Source organism: Rhinatrema bivittatum, chromosome 5, assembly GCF_901001135.1.
Source record: "Rhinatrema bivittatum chromosome 5, aRhiBiv1.1, whole genome shotgun sequence".
NCBI lineage: Eukaryota > Metazoa > Chordata > Amphibia > Gymnophiona > Rhinatrematidae > Rhinatrema > Rhinatrema bivittatum.
This window is the reverse complement of record NC_042619.1, coordinates 218,234,265-218,252,562: the sequence shown is the minus strand read 5'-3', so window position 1 is coordinate 218,252,562 and position 18,298 is coordinate 218,234,265. Positions and strand designations below refer to the sequence as shown.

Here is an 18,298-nt window from a genome sequence, read left to right as displayed (position 1 = left end):
GGCCACTATTGGAAACAGAACACTGAGCTTGATGGACCTTTGGTCTGACCCAGTATGGCAAATCATACATTCATATGTTCAACATCAAGGGCCTAATATATTAAGGCTTCACTTCTGGGAAGAAAGCTTAGTAAATCAAGCCCTTGGTAATTACTATAAAAAGCTGCAGAAATATACATGGCAAGGTTAAGAACATAAGACTTGCCATACTGGGTCAGATCAAAGGTTTATCAAGCCCAGTATCTTATTTTCAACAGTGGCCAATCCAGGTCACAAGTTCCTGGCAGGATCCCAAAAGGTAAAGAGATTTCATGGGGCTTATATCAGTGGATTTCCGAAAGTCCACCTTAAAAATGGCTTATGGACTTTTCCTCCAGAAAATTCCATAAACCATTACAGATAAAGATAAATGATGCTCTGTTCGGATTCACACAAATGGGTATAGCATTAGATCTATGGTCATCTGCCTCACTTACATGAGGTGTGATTTGTACTTGGTCTTGTTTTTAATGGTGTGATAATGTTTCTGTCTCATGATTTGTATTTTATTTTTATATCATACTCCATGTTGATTGTTTTATTTTATGCATGTATCCTTGTAAACCGCCTCAATCAAGTCCCCTTGTAGAGAGCAATATATAAAACTTTTTAAATAAATACAATAAATAAATGACTCACTAGGGCACAAAGCATTTTAAAATATTCAAACTTTGGACTTCTCATATATTCAATTTTCTAGGGGGAAAACACTATCTAGGATACCTAGGGAAATACTTTGTATGTAGTATATGAACCATTTCATCAAGCATTCTGACAGTACTAACACTTAATCTTCAAATAAACTTACATTTTGCTATTAGATTATGTTGTGTGTTTCTGAAAGATACCAGACTTATAGCTGTGGACATTCTCCATGTATTTCCAAAACAAACAGAGCATAAAAATCACTAGAGCAGGCATCCCCACATTGTCTTCTGAATGGGCTTCGGCTTTAGTAAAGGATGACTCACAGCCTGCATGCTCACTGAAGCACTGGGCCCTCTAGTGAGACCACAAACTAGTGCCTAATAGATTTAACCATGACTAGGCTTCTGGCAAAAGAGGGAACCATCCTCTGGGTACCTGAGAGAGGATGTGGGAGGAAAAGATGAAAAAGAGTGGGGCCCATGCTTTTGCGACTCCTGATGAGAGCTAGAAGAGAGACTTACAGGGAAAGTAAGTAGGAAAACAGGAAAGACTCACTCAAAATAATCATACAAAATGGAATACCATGTGATGCAAATCCTTTTGCAAAAAGCATCTTATTAACCTGTACGTCATTTCATGTGAAAAATGAAAGTTATTTTGAAATATTTACTGTATGCACCTACATTTTGCTGTAATACATACAAATGTATATACACATTCTTGTATTGCTTTCAATTTAATCTTTTTCAATACAGCCATAATTCTGACTAATAATACAAGAACACTTGTCTTTGAAATGTTATTATAAAACTGTCTAGCAATAGTTTTATATATAAAAGTGCAGTATTTGAATGATCAGAGCCAATCATTTCCAAGTCCAGTTGTTCTATTTTGTGGGTAAAACAAACATTTAAACATAAAAGTGCAGTGTTTTTCAAACTGTAACAATTGATGACCACCTCTTGGCTAATCTATATTCATGGCTATCTCACTGAGCAGCTCACTATGCCACAGTACAGCTAAAGCCAGGTCTGGGATCACAGCTCTCTCTCAATCACGTTAACAGAAGACCTTCTGTACCAAGAAGTGTCATATATTTTCCATACTATTTCCAGCTGGTCTTAAGAATCAACCCATCAATCTTTCATTCTCTGATTCTGTGGCCAACTTGGCAGCATGCTATGCTGACCACTGAGCCGTAAGCAAGTCGCAGAATAATTTTTTAAAACTCACCTGACATGAAACATCTCATGAAGTAATTTGAGGAAATATGAATACTGGTTTACTCTGGGATTTTATCAACTTTAGGGCAGCAAAACCAAACCTGCTTCCAAAAACTGAAAAGCAGAGTCTGTCATCCCTATTTCAGAACATATTTCAAATTTAGGAGAAGAAGATGCAATTAATTTATGAAAGCATGACAGCTATTCTGTTAAGCAATAAATTACTGTTATTGAAATGACAGAGCCAAGGATATTATTTTACCCTTTGAAAAAATGTTGGACAAATTAAAATGAATTCTGCCAACAATTTAAAAAAGGTTTAAAACACCTCTTACCATTAAGAATCTTTTTCATTCTTCTCATTGAATGCAAATTAAGAGAAAGAAAGTTTCTAGAATTTTGCTCAGAAGTTACTAAAATAGGTGCAATTTTTTTCTTCAACATCCTATAAATTTCAAAATTCTGGTAGAGGTTCTATATTTTGGGTCCTATAACAATTATGTGAATCTATTTCCGATAATTCTCAATCTCAGCTCTTAAGTGAGGAGCTCTAAAAAGGGGTGGTTTGGGCTTTATGTCTCATCCATGTTTTGTGATGGCATTGTTTGATATAGCCTATTTTATTTAATTATCCGGTTCCTGCCACTTCTCTTTTTGAGTACTTAAATTTTGTGTGCAGGATGTTTTCTACTTTGTTCTTTACAATATTTAGGAGTTTACCTGTCTAGTATTACGGCTGATACTAATATGGTATATTTTATCATTGAATGGAGTTTAAAAATCATTGTCATTAAAAGATATAGGAGTGGGAGACACTGTACTTTGACACTTACTTTTTTAAAGTATGGTTTTAATGCCACCTGCCAAAATATTTAAATCTGGATGCAGATAAGACAGTTATCCGCACTCCAACATAGCAGTGTGTAAAAAAGAAAAAAATATTCCTTTAATAAAATGCAGAATTTAAAGTGGCAAACAAGATTCCAGGAGGAACCAAACAGATAACGACCCCTAACAACATTAACGAGCAAAATTATAGGTCTTCCTCTGATTCCGTCCCTCCTAGACCTTGTGTTTGGCACTTTGATTTTTGCTTCTTATTATAGCTCGTGCCTGGATTTCTCCTCAGTATTTCCTGTGGAAACAACAGGCAAGCGCTATATGAATAACTACAAATCATGCCAGTGCATCTCTCATCCAGTGAAAAAGCTTCATCTCAAACAACAAGATGCAACTCTGGTGTACCTGGGGGCACTCTCCCATTAAAACACGGGTGCACTGGAATGTGTCTGTGGACTGTGATGCTAAACGTAATCTACTGTTGAAATACAGTCAATATGGACCAGACAGTACTCATCTGGCACATCAGGAGATGTTCAGCTGAACCTTCTGGTGACTGTACTGGCACCCAAAAGAAGAAACGATAACTTATGTCCGCAGCCACACAAGCAGAACATTGTCAGAAAACTAAACCGATTACCAAATTAGTAACTTTTTATTAATTCAGATACAAAGCTCCTCCATTCAAGCAAACAGAAAAACTAAAGGCCAAACATATCTGAAATTTTTTTTTTAATTACTTGGTGTATTAGTGTGTATGGGACAGTCTTGCTGATGTATGTCACTAAGGGTTAATGTTGTCCCTTATGAAAGAGAAATAGTGTCATAGTTATAATAAATTACAGTTATTGCATGCAGTTTTGTGTTGTGTGATCACTGAGAAACAGCTCTTGCTTCACAGCTCCACTCCAGCCCCTGTTTCCCCCCTAGTATTAACAGATGTTAGTTAAGATAGTGGAAATGGAGAAGAAGGATATTAGAGAAAGTACAAGTTAGACTCCATTATTATGTACAAGGTCAGCATGTAACACCAGAGGCATAGCGAGGGTCTCTGGCACCTGGGGGCCAATGCATTTGTGTTGTCTCCCATGCACGCGCGCCCCCCCCATCTTCTCCCCTACCATTGCATCAATGGCACAACTGTGTGGGATCTCTTTTCACTGGGGAAGCGTGGGAACCCAGCCAGCACCTCACCACAGGATGCCGCCGTGCAGGGGCAGTGCTAACATTTTGCAGCCCTGTGCAAACAATTACAGTGCTGGCCCTACCTCATTCTGTTTTTTTTAATTTTATTTTTTACATTTTATTTGTATTCTTTTTCTAATCGGAGTCATTGCAAGGGTATTAGGCACTCTAAGTGAATCTTACAGCTTTATGCCTAGCCTTCCCCTCCACCATGGCCCTCTCCACACAATATTTCAAATTATGTATTTATAATAAAAGATTTTACATGAAAAAGGACACTCAAAATACAGTCTTTTGAAATAAAAATATCACAACAGCATGTATATTATATTTACATGCACTGCTGTGGTGTAAACCAGAAAACCCTGTATAAAAGCCCAAAAGACCCTTGGAACACATATGATATTATGACTATTGTATCGCATGTTGGGTGTGGGCTTGGTCCTCAGAAAGCCATGAGCAAGCTAAATTACAATTACAATATAATAAACCTCTCATTCCAAAACAGCACTATCTGCCAGCACTCAAACAGTTACTACCCTATGAAAAGGTGACACAGCAAACATAACACCAGGCCTTAAAACACCAATATACCTCCTATTAGGAAAACAGAACAAACAAAGCTTCTACAGATCCCTACACTGAAACAACACATTAGTAGAATACTTAATCTCAATCACAAATGCAGAACACAGACAAACCCTTGACAAATGTAGAATAAAGTAACCATAAAGTATAAATGGAAAAGTACAGACAAACTAAACTGGAAATCACAACAAGTCAGTCTCAGTATATAGTACACATATGGAAAAACTAAAGCATCATCCTTCCTCAGAAAACATAAAACAATAAAATCAAGAAATATAAAGCATCAATCATGATAGTGACACATAAGAAATTGCCATACTGGGTCAGACCAAGGGTCTATCAAGCCCAGAATCCTGTTTCCAACAGTGGCCAAACCAGCTACAAGTTCCTGGCAAGCACCCAAACACTAAGTAGATCCCATGCTACTGAAGCCAGTAATAGCTGAGTCTATTCCCTAAGACAACTTAATTAATAGCAGTTAATGGACTTCTCCAAGAACCTATCCAAACCTTTTTTAAACCCAGCTACACTAACTGTACTAAGCACATCCTCTGGTAACAAATTCCAGAGCTTAGTTGTGCGTTGAGTGAAAAATAATTTTCTCCGATTAATTTTAAATGTGCTGCATGCTAACTTCATGAAGTGCACCCTAGTCCTTCTATTATCCAAAAGAATAAATAATTGATTCACATCTACCTGTTTTAGACCTCTCATGATTTTAAAAATCTCTATCATATCCCCCCTCAGCCATCTCTTCTCCAAGCTGAACAGCCCTAACCTCTTTAACCTTTCCTCATAGGAGAGCATTTTCATCCCCTTCATCATACTAATAAAAAAATTTTCAAAACAGATGAACAGAATAACATTCAATAATTAAAAACTCATAGTTTTTTTTTTTACTTTCCAAACACCAATACAATATTTCAAAATTGCACACACATCAAATAACACTCGATTAATTATATTAAATAAGGATTAAAAAAGCAGAGTTGCTTACCTGTAACAGGTGTTCTCCCAGAACAGCAGGATGTAGTCCTCACATATGGCTGACGTCAAACGGAGCCCTGTCACAGAATACTTTTGTCAAAGTTTCTAGAACTTTGACTGGCTCACTGAACATGCCCAGCATGCCATAATCCCTGTGGCCATAGGGGTCTCCCTTCAGTCTCTTTTGTAGCAAAAGGTGTGAGCGAAAAATAAAATAATAAAACGGTTTCAGACCCAACTCCGCGGGGTGGTGGGTGGGTTTTGTGAGAACTACATCCTGCTATCTTGGGAGAACACCCGTTACAGATAAGCAACTCTTTCTCCTAGGACAAGCAGGATGATAGTCCTCACATATGGGTGATTAGCAAGCTACAGGCTGCCTCATATTTGTTTGGACCAACAGCATACAACTTGTGCAACAGGCACAACAACTGGTGTACTGTTGGTAAAAATGAGGCAGCCTGAAAATCACAGCAGGTGGATGTGGAAAGAGTTGGGATTATACTGGAAATAAGTTCTTCAAGACGGATTGGCCAAAGGCAGAGACTTGACGTCCTTTCTTGTTCAGGCAGTAATGTGCTGCAAATGTGTGGAAAGAGCTTCATGTAGCAGCTTTACAGATCTCTGCAATCAGTACTGAACGATAGTGTGCTACTGACGTTGCCATGGCTCTTACTGAGTGCGCCTTCACTCGTCTCTGAAGGGGAAGGCCTGCTTTCTCATCGCAGAATTTGATACAGTTTGTTAGCCAACTGGAGTTTGTTTGCCCACTGCAACTCCCAGTTTGTTTTTATCAAAAGAAACAAAGAGTTGGGTGGATTTTCTATAGACTGCAATGTGGTCTAGGTAAAATGCAAGTGCACGCTTACAGTCTAAGGTGTGTAAAACTCTCTCCCCCTTGGGGAAAAGGTGGGCAAGTCTATAGACTGATGTAGGTGAAAGTCGGTTACGACCTTGGGAAAGAATTTAGGGGGAGTACGGAGGACCACTCGATCATGGAGAAACCTTGTATAGGATTAGTATGTGACAAGGGCTTGTAACTCACTGACCCTTCGAGCAGATGTAATGGCTACTAGGAAAAGAACTTTCCATGTAAGAAATTTAACATCATAGGAGTGCAAAGGCTCAAACGGGGAACGCATGAGTCTTGTAAGTACTACGTTTAGGTCCCATTTGGTAACTGGTGGCCGTAGAGGATGCTTAAGTTGAGGTAGACCCCCTCATGCACAAGGCCACAAGGGGTTGCGCTGTTATTGGAGCATCCTCTACACCCTTGTGGTAAGCTGGGATGGCACCGAGTTGTACCTATACCGAGGAAGTCTGGAGACCAGAGTCTGAAAGGTGCCAGAGATAGTTTAATAGAGACGGAGTGGGGCAGGAAAAGGGGTTGATACCTTTTGCATGCACCACACATTAAATCTATTCCACTTGGAAAGATAAGATTTCTGTGTGGAAGGCTTTCATGAAGCTACAAGCACTTGAGAAACCTTAGTTGAAAGATTGAGCGGTTGTAGGATCAGGCTTTCAACATCCAGGCTGTGAGGGATAGGGTCTGAAGGTTTGGGTGGTGTAACCTGCCGAGCTTTTGAGTTATGAGATTGGGCGCTGTGCCCAGGCGAATGGGTTCTCGGATGGAGAGGTCAAGAAGCACGGGAAACCATACTTGTCGAGGCCAGTACGGGGCTATGAATAACATTGATCCCTTGTCCTGTTGTAGCTTCACGAGAGTTTTGGCTATTAGCAATATCAGAGGATACGTGTATAGGAGGCCTGTGTTCCAGGGGCGAGCGAAGGCGTCCATGGGTAACGTGTTTTGTTGCCTGTGCAAGGAGCAGAATCTGTCCACTTTGTGATTCAGTTCGGATGCAAAGAGGTCGATGGATGGTTGACCCCATGTTGGAAGATTTTGCTCACTACACAGGAATCTAGAGACCACTCGTGGGGATGGAAACATCGATTGAGGTGATCTGCTACTACGTTCTGTATGCCTGCCAGATAAGTGGCCCGGAGATGCATGGAGTGTGCAAGGGCCCAGGCCCAGATCTGCGCAGCTTCTTGGCAGAGCAGATAAGAGCCTGTTCCTCCATGTTTGTTCAAAGTACCACATTGCAACTGTGTTGTCTGTCTGTATGAGAACAGTCTTGTGTGAAAGGCAGTCCTTGAATGCATATAGAGCATAACATATGGCTCGAAGCTCTAGGAAGTTGATTTGAAACTTTGCTTGGAGTTGTGTCCATGTTCCTTGAATATGAAGGTTTTTCACATGAACTTCCCCACCCAAGTTGGATGTGTCCATGGTTAAGGTCACTTGAGGAACTGGTTGCTGGAAGTGTAGACCAGACAGCAAGTTGGCTCTGTTTGTCCACCAGAGAAGTGACAGGCGCAGCTGGTTAGTAATATGGATCAGGGATGAAAGAGGATGAGTGGCTTAGAGCCACTAAGATTTCAAAGTCCATTGAGTTATTCTCATGGCTAGCCTGGCCATAGGAGTGACGTGGACCGTGGAAGCCATGTGGCCCAGCATGAGGAATTGATGGGCTGAGGCTGTTTTGCATGTGCGCAGAGATGTAGCCAGTTTGGAGAGTATGTCTATGCAGACTTTTGGCAGGAAGGTTTTTGCGACTGTGGTGTTCAAATCTGCTCTGATGAAGGTAAGGAGGTGAGATGGATTCAAGTGGGATTTCTGGTAATTGATCAGAAATCCCAGCAAGTGTAGAAGATTCGTAGTGAGCTTTAGAGAGTTGAGAGCTCCTTGCTTGGATCGACTATTAGCCAGTCATCCAGGTAAGGAAACACGTGGATGGTGTTTCTGCATAGATGTGCGACAGCCACTGCTATGCATTTTGTAAACACTCGAGGCACTCAGGCAAGACCGAATGGCAGAACTTGGCATTGAAAATGTCTGTCACCCACTATGAAGCGCAGGTATTTGTGGTGATGTGGGAATATGGCGATATGTGCGTATGCATCCTGAAGGTCCAGAGAACAGAGCCAATCTCCTTGCTGTAGTAGAGAAAACATGGTGCCAAGAGACATCATCCTGAATTTTTCTTTTTGAAGGAATTTAAGATTGCGGAGGTCTAGGATGGGGCGGAGACCGCCCGATTTTTTTGGAATCAGAAAATAACGTGAGTAGAACCCTCTGCCCCTTTGTGTCAGGGGGACAGCTTCTACGGCCCTGGTTCGCAGAAGGGTGGAAAGTTCTAACTCTAGAAGCAACGTGTGGTCTTTTCGTGCCCACAGTGGATTGGGTGGAGAGTCTGGGGGTACTGTGAGGAAGTTTAAATGGTATCCTTGGGCTATGATGGATATTACCCACTGATCTGTTATTATGAGGCACCAATTGTGTTGGAAGTGGTGCAGATGGCCTCCTACAGGTATTTCTGGGTTTGGGTTCATTGAGAAGTGGCCACTGTTCTCTGGAAACACATCAAAATCCGGAGGCTGGACCAGCTTGTGGGGCTGGTTGTGCTCTGGGTGTTTTGGGCTGGCAGGTATGTCCCCTTTGAGGGGCTCTGGCTGGTCTCACTCGAGATGCAGGAAGATAGTATTGCATGAGCGGTAGAATGGTCTTCTGGGATCCCTTCTCATGCTTTTGCGGGTTGAGGAGGGAGCATCCATAAGAACATGCCATACTGGGTCAGACCAAGAGTCCATCAAGCCCAGCATCCTGTTTCCAACAGTGGCCAATCCAGGCCATAAGAACCTGGCAAGTACCCAAAAACTAAGTCTATTCCATGTTACTGTTGCTAGTAATAGCGGTGGTTATTATCTAAGTCAACTTAATAAATAGCAGGTAATGGACTTCTCCTCCAAGAACTTATCCAATCCTTTTTTAAACACAGCTATACTAACTGCCCTAACCACATCCTCTGGCAACAAATTCCAGAGTTTAATTGTGCGTTGAGTGAAAAAGAACTTTCTCAGATTAGTTTTAAATGTGCCACATACTAAGTTCATGGAGTGCCCCCTAGTCTTTCTATTATCCGAAAGAGTAAAAAACCGATTCACATCTACCCGTTCTAGACCTCTCATGATTTTAAACACCTCTATCATATCCCCTCTCAGCCATTTCTTCTCCAGGCTGAAAAGTCCTAACCTCTTTAGTCTTTCCTCATAGGGGAGCTTTTCCATTCCCTTTATCATTTTGGTCGCCCTTCTCTGTACAATTATATCTTTTTTGAGATGTGGCAATTGACGTAGGGTCTCGTGGTGATCTTTCAACTGAGCCACTGCATCCTGTATTTTATCTCTGAAGAGATTGTCTCCAGTGCACGGGAGATCAGCAAGCTTATCTTGGACCTCAGGTCTTAAATCAGAAGCTTTCAGCAAAGCCCATCTTCTAGCACCGATTCCTGTTGCTGATAACCGGTAAGCAGTCTCGAGGGAGTCATATGCCGCCCTTACCTCATGCTTCCCTGCTTCGAACCCCTTCTGGATGATGGCAGTCAGGCTTTCTTGCTGCTGTTGAGGCAAGGAGTCCGTGAAATCTTGGACTTGCTTCCATAGATGTTTTGGTACTGGGTCATATATAGTTGGTAGGCAGCTATACGGGATACCAACATGGATCCTTGGAAGATTTTTCGACTCAGTCCCATCCAGGAACTTCTGGTCTTTACCAGGGGGAGCTAAGGAATGCGGACGCAATCGCTTGGCCTTCTTCTGTGTGGATTCCACCACAACAGATTGATGAGGCAGTTGTGGTTTCTGAAAACATGGGGCATGTTGCACTAGGTATGTTGCATCTGTTTTCCTGTTGACTGGTGGAACAGTGCAAGGATGCTCCCATAGGTGGTGTAGGAGATCCAACAGGACTTCATACACTGGAATGGCCATAACTTCCTTGGGGGCATCAACAAACTGTAGAACCTCCAAGGTCTTGTGACGGGTGTCCTCTTCTGTCACCAGGTTGAAGGGAATGGTTTCAGACATTTCCTTGATAAAGTTGGTGAAGGAAAGGTCTTCGGGAGGAGACCGCCGTCTTTCCTCTGGAGGAAAAGGCACTGAGAGCAAGTCTTCTGATGTAGAGGTATCTGTGTGCACATCCTCCCATGGGTCATAGGGAGTTCCTGAAGGAGGGAGAATGTCTAACATTCCAGGGTGAGTAGGCATCAATGGAGGCCCCGATGGCTTAGATGGAGGGTATACTAGCAAAGATGGAGGCTTCGATGGAATCTATAGCATCGAGGGGAACGGAGGACGTTTAGGCCCCTAGAGCCCCGATGGACCTGGAAGTGGTTCCGGCATCGATGGACCTGAAGCTGGAGTCAGACTAGAAGATGTGTCGTCATTCTCCGAGGATCCCGGAATCGGTATCGGGAGCTGTGGAGGTCTGGATGGCCAACTTGGTGTCGATGGAATGGGCTGAGTCGGGAAAGCACCGATGAGGGTATCGAGTTGGTCCAGCAACAGTGCAAACATCGATGGTTCTGGGGTCGGTTATCTATAGCAATTGCAGGTTTAGGAAGGCATCGAGGAATGCCTGGCAGACAAGGATGTCCAGTTCCTCTCTGAAAGCTGGTGTGGATAGCGCAGCTGCAGGGGGAGGCAGTCTAGGCCTCCCCCTGCAGGCAGGGAGGCAGGCTAGACTGGCCCTTCCACAGGAATTTGTGGAGGCTCAGTACCTGGCACCGATGTCGGTGGGGAGCGCCTCGGGGTCTCGGGTGCAGAGGAGGATAGGGGCTCCTCTCACCGGGCCCTCTTTGAAGGAGGCTCGATGGCCATCAATGCCGCTTCGATGTTGGTGCCGACCCCGGGTGTGGAATCGTGTCATTGCCGGTGGTGATGTTTCCCTCGGTGTTCAGTCCAGTCTTTCCCCGGCACCAAAGATGATGCTACCAATGTCCTGGATGGCGTCGGTGATGGATGGTCACCGTCCCCCTGCTGCTCCCAGCGAGGTTTGTCGATGGAAGGACATTTACTCGCCGGTGACTGGGCAGAAGTCGATGGAGTTAACTTTAATTTGAAGAGAGACTCCATCTTCTCAAGACGGGCTCGTCTGCTTTTGGAGTCATTTGGGCGCAGTTGGGACACAGGCGGACATCGTGCAATGAGCCTAGTCACAAAACACATACACAGTGTGAGGGTTCATGATCGACAATGTTCGCGGACACACTGGGCACTTTCTAAACCTGGTCGCCATGCCGAAAAAAATGGGCGTGAAACGGTTGGTGACCTGTGGGAACAGATTGGTAAGGCGGCAGGAACTGACCAGAGACACGGGAAAAGTACTCACCGAGCGTCGGAGGGAACGGAGCGAACTTTTAAACAAGTAAACTTCAAGTTTTTCCATGAGGAAAAAAGGTGAAAGAAATCTCACAGAGCTCCTAACCCGCGAGGCAAACTGCAGCGCGGAAAAAAAAAAGAGACTGAAGGGAGACCCTTGTGGCCACAGGTATTATGGCATGCTGGGCATGCTCAGTGTGCAGTCAAAGTTCTAGAAACTTTGACAAAAGTATTCCGTGACAGGGCTCCATCTGATGACGTCACCCATATGTGAGGACTACCATCCTGCTTGTCCTGGGAGAAAAATCACTCACTCTCCATACCTGGGAACTTTTGACTTCTAGAGAACCTGAGATTGTCACGGAGTAGTGGGAGGGAAAGGGAGGTGCACAAACTTTCTCTTACTTCATATACACACACATTCATCTTCACGTTCACACTGACAAACATAACACTCTTTCAAAACTCACACAAGCTCACAGACATAAAAGTTGGCTGGCTGGTTCCCTCTCTCTCAGGTTCACATACAATTGGCTCATTCTCTCTTGGGCACAACCACGCTAGCTCTAAACCTCTTTTTCACACACATACATACACCTGCTCCATTCCCTCTTCTCCACACACACACACCAGCTCTACTCCCTCTTCTCCACACACACACACCAGCTCTACTCCCTCTCCTCCACACACACACACCAGCTCTACTCCCTCTCCTCCACACACACACACACACCAGCTCTACTCCCTCTCCTCCCCACACACACAGGCGCCATTCCCTCTCCTCCATACACAAACAGGCTAGCTCCATGCCACTCCTCCTCCTCCTCCAAGCATGCTCCACTCCCTCTCCTTCACTCACACACACTGGCTCCACTCCCTCTTCTTCTCACACCCACACATGCTGGCTCCATTCCCTCTCTATCACTCACACACAGGGGCTGGCTTTACTCCCTCTCCTCCATATACACACAGGCTGGCTTCATTCCCTCTCCATCTATACACACACACACTGATTCAATTCCCTCTCCTTTATACATACACACATGCTGGCTTCACTCCCTCTCCTTCACTCACACACACTGGCTCCACTCTCTCTCCTTTATACACACTGGTTCCACTCCTTCACACTCCCACACATGCTGGCTCCATTCCCTCTCCATCACACACACACAGGGGCTGGCTTCACTCCCTCTCCTCCATATACACAAAGGCTGGCTTTATTCCCTCTCCATCTATAGACATGTGCTGATTCAATTCCCTCTTCTTTATACATACATACAAGCTGGCTCCATTCCCTCTCCTTCACACACATACACAAACTGGCTGCAATCCTTCTCCTCCACACAAACACACACAGGCAGGCTCTGGCTCCAGTCCCTCTCCTTCAGTTAGGCCGCGAGCTTCCTCCTCTTATGCTGCCTGGCAGGATGGATTCCCTGGCGGCCGCAGGCTCCTCCACCTTTGCCCCCGGGCAGGATTAAGTGTCCCCGGCTGCCACAGGCCTCCTCCTCTTTTATCGTCCTGCAGCCATAGAGCCTTTTCTTCTTTGATTGGCATGGGATCCCCTGCCCCCTTGGTGCTCCCCTGACCGCCCCTTGCTACGCTATTAACATAGATACACAGTACTGCTTAAAGTAATTACAGCCCAAACAGCCCTCCCTTTGCTTAACCTGAAGTCTGCAAGCTTATGTACTTAAAGCCAGCTAACAGATTAAGGGTTAAAGCTTGACTTAGGCTGGCTTTAACATTCAAGCAGAGTATAAGAAGTTTTGCAAAGGTTGAAGTTGAGAACACCTGGCACTTACCCAGATTAATTTTGGTAAAACTGATCTATTAGGAAGTAGACAGTATTTACAGGTCCTTTATATAGTGTCTTAACAGTAGTGATTACTTGTTCTCTGAAACATGAAATTAGTGATACATATGCTGATTTTTGGTTAGGTTTAGAGAAAGCGCAGACCTTGTGGTTACACAGACGCGAGAGAGAATGTATGGACAATAAGGCGATTAGAAGCAGTGAACGATGAAAAGAGGTCCACCATTTTCAGAGTTAGTAGTTTTTCCTTATCAGTAGCTTGGCAATATTTCAGAAAAATTAACAAAGAAAATTGTTCTGAACATGCACAAGCCAAGGACATTATATACGGATACAATGTGGGATGGAGTGGGACTGCTGACTAGAGCCGGACCAAGACAAAAAGATTCAGGCTCTGGTATTGTATTATAATCTGTTTTGTTTTTTATTTGTTGCTAAGCATAAGCTAAGCATAAGCATTTGATTTTGTGCATATAATTATACAGAAAATATAGCTTTTTATAGTTTCACACAGGCTGTAGTCTTATTTTTCTTGTGTGTTGCGTGATCCAGACTGCAAGGCAAATACCTCATTTCTAAACCCATTAGACTTGGCAATACAAATTCAAATTGTCATGCCAATGAAGTATCCTGAGTCTATTCTTGAGAAAACAGATTGTGATTCTAAATAAACTAGGCAGCAATTGTTAGATTAAAATGCTTTTGGTAGTAACACACGGGTTAGAGCAGTAGAACTGCTCGCTGTGCATGTTAACTAGAAAACCGAACCTATTCATCTAAAGAAGGTAACATGAGGGCTTGCAAGTGTTAGGCTGGTCCTTTAGCCCAGTGGAAGTGCTGTGTGTTGCTATATAGGAGATCTGGGTTCAGTTCCTAACCAAGTATTTGCTGGCAGATGCTGAAAATGAGGCAGAGGGATACCTGTTGTAAGGGGAACCCAGCCATTGCACAACAGTGGCACCTATGGGTGGGATTTAGGGAGCACAGATTTAAGGCAGCCTATGGTCCTTTGCGGACTGTTGCTCTGAAGGCTGAGTTACAGAGGAAGGAAAAAGGGTCCTAACTGTGTGAAAATCCCAGCAGTCACAAAAAGTGGCCTGTGGCCCTTCATAAATGGCAGGGGTTTCTGATCAGGCTTGAAAATAAAGTTTTGGAAAGAAACTAAAAATACTAGATTCTTGACAGACAGAAAAAGAATAAGGACAAAGGCACTGCAAGAGGGATGACCAGGAAAGAAAATATTTGTAACACATGCACACTTAACCAAGTTACAGATCCAACTGGGCATCACACACTTCTGAAGATTCTGTTGACTATTTTCTAAGACAGATTCCCACAAATGCTGGCACTTTTCTAATACATGACATTAAGGATGGATTATAGAAACAGCAATATTAGTTGCTGATCTATATTTTGTTAACAGTAATGTTTGCGCATAGCCCTCTAAAAGTGGAAAATTATTGTATATGTACATAATCTGTAATATAAAAAGGCAGACATGTAAAGGAACTGGATGATTCAGTGGTAGAACTAGGCATGTTAAGGAAATCTCTCAGACAAATTTTCACAGAAAATGATCCCAGGAAAAGCCAAATCCAGATACTTCTGCAGATAAAGTTGAAAACATGCTGACCTGCCACTGTGCAAATGCTTTTACATCCTGTTTTAGTACCAGTGACATTTATTTATTTTTATTTATTTAATTAGTTTTATATACCGTCATTCGGAAATGTCAAAATAACGCCATCATAACGGTTTACAAAATAAGGTTACAGGGATAATGGGGGTTAAACAAGGGATGCAAAGTACAAACTGTTATTAAGCATAGTAAGGATTTAGTTCAGTTTTTTGTTTCATTTCTTATTTATGAAAACCTAGATGTGATGAATTTAATTTATTCATTCATGAGGTTGGATTGGAGGGCGATGTTGGGTTGTTCATTGGGTGAGTTGGTATACTTTGTTGAACAACCACGTTTTTAACTTCTTTTTGAAGGTTTTTAGGTTTTCTTGAGTTCTGAGCTTAGTCGGTAGGGAGTTCCAAAGTTTTTTGGGTTGAGGTGAGTTGATTTGAGTGCATTGGTGGTGTTTTTAGGAGTCCCTTATTTGCTGATCTAAGATTTCTGCTTGGGGTATGTAGTTGTATGTAGGGGCTTAGCCAATTTTCTTGCTCTTCATATATAATTTTATGTAGGATGGATAGGACTTTGTATTCAATCCTGCATCTTATTGGTAGCCAATGAAGTGAAATAAGTGTTGGGGGTGATGTGGTCATGCTTTTGTGCTCCTGTGAGGATTCTTGCAGCTGCGTTCTGCAGGATCTGGAGTGGGCAAATGGTGTTTAGAGGTAAGTTGAGAAGAAGAGAGTTGCAGTAGTCTATGTTGGAGAAAATTAGTAATTGGAGGACTGATCTGAAGTCATTGTTGGAGAGAAAAGGTTTTAGATGACGGAGTGTAAGTAGTTTATGATAACAGTCTTTGATTTTTGTTGATATATGGTTTTTGAATGAAAGTTCTCTGTCAATTATTACTCTGAGGTTGCGGGCATGGTTGATTGGAGATATGATTGAATTTTGGTTCAGGAGGTTGAGCGGTGGTATTTGAGGAGAGTTGTTCTGTCTAGTAATATTAATTCAGTTTTGTCGAAGTTGAGGATGAGTTTTAGGTTGGCTAGTATTTCCTTTATGCTGTTTAGGTAATTGGCTGTTAATTTGTATGTTTCTTCTAGTGATTTTTTTATTGGGATTAATATTTGAATATCATCAGCATAGATGAAGTGGGTTAGATTCAGATTTGAAAGGAAGTGGCATAATGGGAGCAGATAGATGTTAAAGTGCGTCGCTGAAAGTGGATCCTTGGGGAACTCCAGTGTTTAGGTTGATTTTCTTTGAGAGGGAATCATTAAGTAGCACTTGGTAGGATCTTTGTGACAGGTACGAGGAGAACCATTGAAGGGTTGTTTTGTTAGCTCCTATTTCAGAAAGACGATTAATCAATATAGAGTGATTTACTGTATCAAAGGCTGCTGATAGGTCGAGCAGGATTAGAAGGTAACTTTGTCCTTTTTCAAAACCTTTGAGTACGAAGTCATTCATTGCAAGTAGTAGGGTTTCAGTGTTCAGTTGCTTTCTGAAGCCAAATTGAGCGGATAGGAGGATGGGGTTTTCATCTAGATGGTCAGTGAGTCGAGTGTGGACAACTTTCTCAATGATTTTGGCAATGAATGGAAGGTTTGATATGGGTCTGTAGTTCAGTAGGTTTTCCGGATCTAGATTATTCTTTTTTAGAATGGGTTTGATGATTGCTGATTTTAGGTTTACTATTTTAGTTAATGTCATTTAGTTAATGACATGGTTACAATAAGGAAAAACAGCACCATGTCTGCTTGGGACTGAGGATAGGCATAGGGACTCATTTAGTTCAACAATCCCTATGGGTTTGATAATACCTGCAATCATGGATATAGTGAAAATATACTATATAATTAAATATTTACAAACTAGTACCTGTGGAAAACCTTTAGTAGTCATACTGGTCCTAGAAAAATTATGATTCTTCACAGGCTGTGATACATTTACTGAGGCAATATGAAACTGAACCAAACATTATGATGTACGTGAATTTCAGAGAACACATGCTTCCCCTTCTTCAGATTAGGTCCGAAGGGACTGATGTGGTCTCAAAAGTTCATGTACATTATCTCTGGATAATATACATGCTCATCAAATAAAAGATATGACAATCTATAACAAAGTTCTTTTCTGATTTGTCAACAAAGAGACATGTTAACAGTCCCTATATGCCATACAGGCTGCATTTACTGATAATACCGTACAATAAACTCAAAAGAAAAGAATGCATCACTCAGATGAGAAGTCTGTATTGATTAAAAGCATACTGTCATCCATAGAACCTTAGACGTTGTCCCCTCTCTTTCACATGATGAGTTTAGTGGATACTCGTGCAACCAAGCTAATATCCACACCATGTTATTTATAGTAACCCATAAGCCAATGGCAGTCAGATGTTCACAGCACTGAAATCAATTTAATATTTCATATTTTCAGAAGCAATGCAGACAGGGCCAATGGAAGGGATGTATTCAAGCTCAAGCTAGAGAGAAAACATTCATGTGCTGCTGGAACAACTACTTTTGAGAGGAGAGGGCACTAAAGGGTTCTGCACGGAATGGCCCTCAGGGAGGCAAGTAGGGATGAGGGCTGAGACTAACAGGAAACTAGGGAACTGTGATACAGAGAACAAAAGCCAAGCGGACGTGCTGCAGAAGGCAATCTAAAGACAGGATTTACTAGACCTCTGGTCTTCCTTCACCTAGCCAACTACGTAACTTAAAATTTAAAGAAAATGGGAGGCAACATTCAACAGCAAATTACTTTCAGACAAGATTTCGGAAAATAAAGGGCTCTGGTGAAATAGTTACACCATTTAAATTGTGGCTTTCAGACCTATGTTGTTAACAGAAATAACATTGAATGAACATTAGTCTGGGCTTGTGTTCTTAAATTATCATCTAATACATTTTTTAAAAAGTAAAGGAAGGGAGGCAAAATGGCTTGACCAAGAGAGTGTGACTTGATGAAAGAGCCAGGATTAGTGAAAGCTCTTACTTGCTGCAGCTTGTAAGTTTGTATTAAGAGCCAAGATTAGTGCAAACACTGACATGCTGTAGTGTGTAAGTTTTTATTTCTACAGAACTAAGTCATGCTCTTTGGTGGGCTACTAACCAT

General features: G+C 42.3%; 1 protein-coding gene across 4 annotated transcripts in view; it reads right to left on the bottom strand.

The window, feature by feature from the left end:
* RPGR (retinitis pigmentosa GTPase regulator) overlaps nt 1-18,298 on the bottom strand; it is a 266,732-nt gene that overhangs the window by 54,086 nt on the left and 194,348 nt on the right. The window lies entirely within an intron of this gene.